General features: G+C 59.8%; 1 long non-coding RNA gene across 1 annotated transcript; it reads right to left on the minus strand.

Moving 5' to 3' along the window:
• Window positions 1-4,221: 4,221 nt before the first annotated feature.
• LOC142028711 (uncharacterized) lies at window positions 4,222-5,539 on the minus strand. The gene is made up of 3 exons (XR_012649669.1): window positions 5,439-5,539; window positions 4,473-4,610; window positions 4,222-4,316 (listed from the first exon to the last, which is right to left on the minus strand). It is a non-coding gene; the product is annotated as an uncharacterized LOC142028711 (long non-coding RNA).
• Window positions 5,540-6,395: the final 856 nt, after the last annotated feature.

Raw genomic sequence — 6,395 nt, forward strand, 5'->3', positions numbered from 1 at the left:
TCTTCCCCACGGGCTGCAGGGGAATCTCTGCTCCGGCACCTGGAGCATCTCCTCCCCCTCCTTCTGCACTGACCTTGGTGTCCGCAGGGTTGTTTCTCTTACATGTTCTCACTCCTCTCTCCGGCTGCCGTTTTCCGTCTGTCCCAACGGTTTTTTTCCTTCTTAAAAATGTTATCACAGAGGCGTTACCACTATCGCTGATGGGCTCGGCCTTGGCCGGCAGCGGGTCCGTCTTAGAGCCGGCTGGTATGGGCTCTCTCTCGAACACAGGGGAAGCTTCCAGCAGCTTCTTCCAGAAGCCACCCCTGTAACCCCCCCCCCACTACCAAAACCTTGCCACACAAAGCCAATACAGCAGGCATGAGAACTGTTTTCGGTGGCCCTCTGCAGCCTCTTATTGGACTCAGTCTTTGTCACCTCGTCAGCCAGGGCGTTAATGGGAGATGGTGTCAAAATGCTAACTAAACCCAAAGTAAACAACATCCTTTGGTCTCCCCTGTTCCCAGCATGTTCTGCTCCATCCTCTTCCAAAGGACCAAAGCAAGGCCGACCAGCCTGTGCTGCCTCCGATCTCCTTTCTGGCCCTTCCCCAAGACAGGAGCCACATTTGCTTTCTCCCAGTCCTCGGGAACCTTTCCCCATTGCTGCAACACTTCCGAGATCATTGAGAGCAGCCTCATGGTCCCGTCAGCCAGCTCCCTCAGCACCCGTGGGTGGATGCCCTCAGGCCTTGGCATGGCCCCATCCCGGCCCCCCCGTCTCTAGGAAAGAAAGATCAACTCTCCATCGGTGTGACCGTGAAAGCAAATTTATTGCCACCAGAACCCCGTGCCCGTCGTGGTCCGCAGTCGCAGAAGATGCTGTCTGCCCCCGGCCGCAGGCGATGATGGAAAGCTGCAGTGACACAGGAGGGGTGATGAGGAGCTGGCCTTGCTGCGTGCTCCCCTTCTGCTCCAAGCCAGGCTTTTGGCTGCCAAGCCTCTGACCTCCTCCCTGACCTGCAGAGCCAGAGCTCAGCTCCGCTCCAACCTACCTGAGGAGAGGAGCCTCATTCCTGCTGCTGCTGCCAAGAGCCGCCAAAGCCTCTTGTTTTTTCCAGGATGTCTCCTAAGGCAAAGAGGCAAAGGTCAGAGCGTTGCCCTCCAGCCCTGTCTCGCGGCCCTCCCCTACGCCTGGGACATGCTCGGGGAGCTGGAGGGGAAGGCTGGAAAGATCAGAACTTTACAGTCGGGACGTAGCAGCAGGCAGAGCCGAGCATCGCTTCGTGCGGGGCCCGGCCACCCCACCGGCGCCGGCTCTGCACGCTGTCGCCTTCTCCTCCGCTCGCGCCGAGCCCTGAGCGAACCCTTCTGCGGCTGCCCTGCCAAGGCTGGCCCCGGTCTCCCTGGGCGGACGGGGAAAGCGCAGTCCCCTGCGGCTGTCTCTGCGGGGAGCGCAGCTTCGGGCTCCAGCCCTGACTCTCACCTAGGACTGCGCTGGCGGCAGAGTGCAGCGCTCGGCCGTTCTCCAGGCGGCGGCTCCTGGCGATGCCGTGGAGCCTCTCCAACATAGCAGGGGCATCTCTGACCTTGGGGGAAGCAAAGCGGCACGATTTCTTCGCTGGCCAAAAAGGTCGCTCCGCTGACCCACGGCCGGTCGAGCTGGCTCGGCCACGAGGGGAAGGAGAAAGAGCGAGCAGGTAGCCAGGAGGGCAGGCCGTGTCTCAGCACCAGCTGCCCGGCTCCCATCCTGCCCGGCTCCCATCCTGCCCACCCTTGGCGTGTCGCCTCACGCTCCCTTCTCGGTTCGGGGGAACAGCCCTGCGGCTGCGACGTCTCCCCCCCGGGACACAGCTCACTCACCAGGCAATGGCCAACCTCGTCCTGCAGCTGGGCTGCGCTCAGCCCGATGGAGGTGACGACGGTCTCCTGCACCTGCGCCGGCACCAGGAACGGAGCGCAGAGGTAGAGGGTGGTCCTGCACACCTGAAAAAAGAGAGTCGTGCCACGTTGTTCCTCCCCCGCTGGAGTGGCCGGGGTCCTTCCCAGGAAGCTCATCCAGCCGAGCGCTGCTGAGCTCTCCCTAGCAGAGGGGGCTGCCCCAGGCGTAGTCTCCAGGCGGGGAGGGCACTGCCTGCAGCAGTTCGCCAGGCAGCTTTCTGTGGCTTTCGACAGTTTTGCAAAGAAGAGCTGGCGGCTCTTACATTGGAAACTTCAGGGACGGGATCCCGGAGGTGCAAGAGAAGGCTGACCCAGGTTTCCCCCACTTCTCTGGTGAAGAAGGATCTTCTCCCGGAGGCGGAGGCGGCGGCGGCCAGGGCAGCGTAGAGGCTGAAGGCTGAGAAGCGAAGGACATCTGGCTCCTGCAATTCACAGACCCCATCTGTCAGCTGGGTAACGAGGGCACCTCCTACCACATCAACAATCGCGCGCTGCCCGTGGCGGATGGCAGCCCAAGAAATAGCTGTCGTCCGCGCATTCCCACCCTCAAGAAGCCAGTATGTAAAGAACCGAAACAAGAATCACTGATCACTAAGTCAGTGCGCTTGAATACAGTTCTTTGGAAAACTATGTTTCGGGACCCAGGTTTGGAAAGAAGGTTGCCTCATCCAGACTCCTTCCCTGCCACGTAGGTCGTGAGTCCGAGTGTGACTCCCAATCTACGGGGAGTCTCAGGGCACCCGAGCATCCTTTCTGGCAGGGGAGCTGTCTAAAGCCCGAGAAACCACAGGGGCACGTGAGAGACCCTGTTGTCCTGGGGGAAACACGGGCACTTCACAGCACAACCCACCCTACCCGCGCAACACTGGGGAAAAAGGCTCGAAGCAGACATTCCGCCAGCAGAGACCCTCCCCGCAGCATGGGGAGGTCCCAGCCCACCCCACTACCTCTCAGACAAGCAGGAGAAAGTTATTTCACTCACCGCCTCAAAGAACATCTTGGTGGACCTGGCAATATCTTTGAAGGCAGACCCCAAGCCCTCTGCCTTCAGCTTCCTCACCGCCTCCGCCAGCGCCAGCATGCTCTCGGCAGCCACCACAGGACACGTGGTGTTCTCCAGGCCCCTCTGCAGCACCTCCAGGATGGCCGCCTTGTGCTTCTGCACCTGCAAAGCCAAAGACACCCACAGGCTTCTCGCTAGTCCTGACCCGAATGGCTTCTCTTTACCATGGCTGATGTTTTGCACCAGGAGGTGCTGTCCCGTCATGAGCCCCTCACAAAGGCACTCAGACTCTGTGAAATACCTCTCAACATCCTATTTATCAGAGCTAGCGCTAGAAAGAAAGACTAATATAGATAGTCCCTTCAGATGCTAGGAACCCTGCAAAACAGCACCGAATGCCCCTCCAATCCCGACGCAGGGTGCTGTGCAGACACCGCCTATGGGAAGGGTAAGGCCATTTTGGCCATTTGAGCTGTTACAGGATTTTCCTACGAGGCCATGCAGGCGGCATAGTCGCTGGTACATGGGGGAGCTGCCCGCAGGCTCCTCGGTCGCAGCGAGCTTGCTAAGCTCCTCCTGAGGCCAAGGGATGGGATGTGCACAGAGCAGCACAGGCTTGGGTCTCCTCAGGTCAACTGTTAGGTGGCTCTCTAAACTCCTTGGCGGGCAATGGGCTTTGGTCAGGATCCCTTCAGCAGCCAAGGGCTGCAGTGGCTAGAAACCCGCTCAGAGGCCATCTCAGCCCAGCAAGCCTTGTTGGGCACCAGGTTTCCCCCTTGCCACCCTGTTGACATCAGGCGAAGGAGTGTGGTCTCAGGAAAGAGCCCCGTTTGCCTTTACTAGCCTGCCCAAGCTGCCGAAGCCCCTTGCCGCTCTTCACCAGGCTCTTGCCGGTGAGGGGCTGCAGTCAGAAAGGGCAAAAGTTGGTCTCACCTCCTTGGGTGCTCCCCTGACGGCGTTGCCCAGGCCTCTCACTGCCATCTGCCGCACGGCGCCGATTCCGTGCTGGGATTTCTCCAGCAAGACACCTAGGACCCTTTCCAGGGACGACTTCTCCATGACTGCCGGATCCTCCATCAGCTGCAATAAAGCAATATGCCCGTGAGTGCCACCTAAGTCGAGGCACTCCACGCGAACGGGCTTCGTAGAAACGAGGATCCGTTGGATCCCTTGGATGGTGACGCTCTCTTCTGGCACCTTCTTCCTTCAGAAAGAGGCGTCCCAAGCAGCAGTTTTCTGAGAGAAGCCCTCTGCACCCTTCCTTCCCCTCCTGTTGCCTCACCTCAGCAAAGAAAGCTGTCGCTGTGAGCTGCAGGTTTTCCGAGGGGGAGTTCAGCCACTGGGAGAGGGCCCATATCACACCCCTTGTGACCAGCTGGTTGCGAAGCAGGACACTGCACACAGAGAAGGCAACTCACGGTCACGCGGCAAGGACGCCGGCCACGACCCCAAACTTCCCCAGCTCCCTGCACACATGGGAATGGCCCTGGCAGCCATTTCCCCGGGCACAGACACCCACAAGAAGGTGAGACGCAAGAAGAGGACCTCACCTCGTCAGGAGACACACGCCATCAGCGTGAGCCTGTGGGTTTCTGAGGAATACCCACGCTCCCTGCCTCCATAGCAGCAGCAGCCATCTCTTCTCCATGCATCTGCTCAGCACCAGCTCTAGAGCCTCACAGTAAGGGCTGGGAAAAAGCAAGCCCAAAGACATCTCAGGTTGCAGCACGTCCAGGGAAGATTTGTCTGTAGCAGAGCTAAAAGGCTCCGCTGCCTCGGCAGGTGTTGGTTCACTCATCCCAAACTCCACGCCCATGAAAATGGACATTTTCATCCTTTGCCATGCCTCAGGCCACTGACAGCAGGAGGAAACCCAGGGTCCCCGTGCTCCCTCGATGCCAGATGCCCAAGGTGCTCCCTAAGGGCTCTTCTTACCAGCATTCTATGAGACAGCCCCAGTTTCCCCCAACCCTGGAGGACCAGGAGCAGGGGCAGAGCCTGCCTGGCGCTACGAGGACGCGACACAACGGCTCCGTCCGCCTATAAATTTTAAAGGCAGGAACACCACTGCTGCAGCCAAGCCCTGCGGCCACACGCTGCCAGGCCACAGATTACACGAGCTAAGTCTCCACCATGCCAAACCACAGACGGCCATGGCCAGAGCTGGGCCACAGCCCCCGGGCCGGGAAGGGTCTTCTCCCCCATCCGCAGGCTGCTCGGCCCGACCATTCCCACGCAGGGTCTCTCCCCAGTCCGCGGAGGGAGAAGAAGGACGCCCTGCCACCGGGGTTGCACACCAGGCAGGACGAGAGCAACCGGCGATGCCAACCCCGTGACTCCTTCCTCTCTGGGAACGGACATTTCTCCAGGAAAGAAGAGAAGTCGAGCCAGCCCTGGCAACCTGCTGCCACGCGTAGGAAACAGGGCAGGCCCAAGCGCTCCCTCAGCGCCACAAATGAACACAGCTGGCTGGGGAAGTAAAGCTCCCCAACTTCCCTGCCCCTCCTGCTCCTTACCTGCGCAGCTTGTCTTCCCTCCTTGATGCGCTGAAGAAGAGCCCTCTCTGGTATCTGAGAGGGGCAGGCAGCATCACCTCACCCAGCGCCTTGCTGATCTCACCCAGGAGGCCAGGAAGCAGACGGGGAAGCAGGCACTGGACCCTTTCCTTGGCTGGCAGCACAAACACCACCTCGGAGATGGCACAGGGGAGCTGCAGGGAAATTCGGCCAAGAAACACCCATTAAACAAGGGCTTTGCCCACCAGTGCACTCCCGCTGCCTCCCTTGGGGAGCTTTTGCTGCCTGCAGGTCTCATGCCAGGGACAGCCTTGCGGTCCAGGACCAGAAAAATGTGTCCCGGCCCCTCACAGCCCCAATGCTGAGATGCCCCAGCACGTTACCCCTGTGCAGTCTCCCCAGGCATTTGCTTGAAAGCAGACACAAAGCTGCAGGAACGCCTCTGCCATCGAGCGTACCATGAGGGGCTCCAGAGCAGCCTGGCTGTGGTCCGGTTCGTGAGCGGAGGAGTGGGGCCCAGGGCTGTTCTCTCCCGCTGCCTCCAACTTCTGTGTTAAGTACTTCAGGACCTGAACCCCAAGGCTGCTTCTCCCCAGGATCCTCCACAGCTCCATCGTGTCCCTGCAGGGCAAGAGACATTCACCCTTGAGCTCATGCCCTTGGTACCTGCGGTGCCCTCACCAGAGCCCAGACTCTCTCCTTGTCAGCAGTGGGGCTTATGATGCCTGGTTTTTTCCAGAGATGGGAGCACATGGCCTTGCAATGCTCAGACCTTTTGGGAGACGAGCGACTTTTTGTTCTTCTTTGGATTCCTCTTAACACGGGCAAGCCACGTTTAATCACAGAGGGGCAAGATGGGAGTGCACGGACCTGTCCATGGGCAGACGCTTCTGGAGGAGGCTCTCGACCACAGGCTCGTGGTGAAAGCAGGCCAGGAGATACACTGCGTGGAGCAGG

Source organism: Buteo buteo, chromosome 2 (genome assembly GCF_964188355.1).
Source record: "Buteo buteo chromosome 2, bButBut1.hap1.1, whole genome shotgun sequence".
Classification (NCBI taxonomy): Eukaryota; Metazoa; Chordata; class Aves; order Accipitriformes; family Accipitridae; genus Buteo; species Buteo buteo.